Genomic DNA, 948 nt, shown 5'->3' with positions numbered 1-948 from the left:
GTTTTGCTACCCAGCGCATTATCATGCAAACTTCCTATAGAGTGGTTATGCGTCTTGCATGTGTGTCTGTGAACCAAGAACTTTGGGTAGAACTATATTTATCTTACAAATGGTTGCAGGACTGTGGAGGCTGTAGGGCTGCTTAGGAATGGTGGAATTCCTGGACATGTGTTCAATCTTGCTGCATCAGCTCCTTGGTGTTTTCACGGCATCTTTACAGATGTGTTGGGTGAGTAAAGCAAGCAGGTCTCAACACAAGGAAAAGTATAATATGGCAGCACCTCTTGTGCGTGTCTTACATCCCAAGTATATCAAATATTTATCTTGCCCCTTGTGGCCTGTGATTTTTAAAGAGACACTTCTTTTTGCTTTATATTTGAGTCTTGATGCTTCGAAAGCAATGTATTTGTGTTTGACAGCAAGTGTTCTTGAACAAATAACTGATCTCAATAATGACAAAACACCCTTCATACTTGGTCCTTAGCACAAGCTAGCACTTATCTGTAGCAGATTCAATTATTTATTTTTTGCTGGGATGATAATGGGCAAGTAGCAAAGGCAAGTTCAGATTGGAGTGGTCGGTGACGTCTGTTTAGGCTCTGCCATATTGCTTTGCAACCAGAGTTACTTGTGGCCACATATACAATGAAGCCACATGACGTGCATTCTAAATGAGATTACCATATCACATTTTACTGCATCTTAGTATGTGCCAAACAAATGCAGATATCATTAGTTTGCCATTATAAAGGAATCCTAAGCCAACACAAGGTGGAAATTTAGTCGTGGTGTTGCAGCTGTGTATGACTCTACAATGGATACATAGCCGTGATAATTCGTCTATATGTTGTCGCAATAGTAATGTTACACACATTGTACGATACAAAAGAGGTCCTCGCTTATTTCGCTTTTTTTCGCTATGCTTCTTTCTTGTCTCTTCTTGCCATG

The sequence above is a fragment of the Rhipicephalus microplus genome, chromosome 6 (genome assembly GCF_043290135.1).
Source record: "Rhipicephalus microplus isolate Deutch F79 chromosome 6, USDA_Rmic, whole genome shotgun sequence".
In the NCBI taxonomy this organism is placed as follows: domain Eukaryota; kingdom Metazoa; phylum Arthropoda; class Arachnida; order Ixodida; family Ixodidae; genus Rhipicephalus; species Rhipicephalus microplus.
This window is presented reverse-complemented; position numbering follows the sequence as displayed.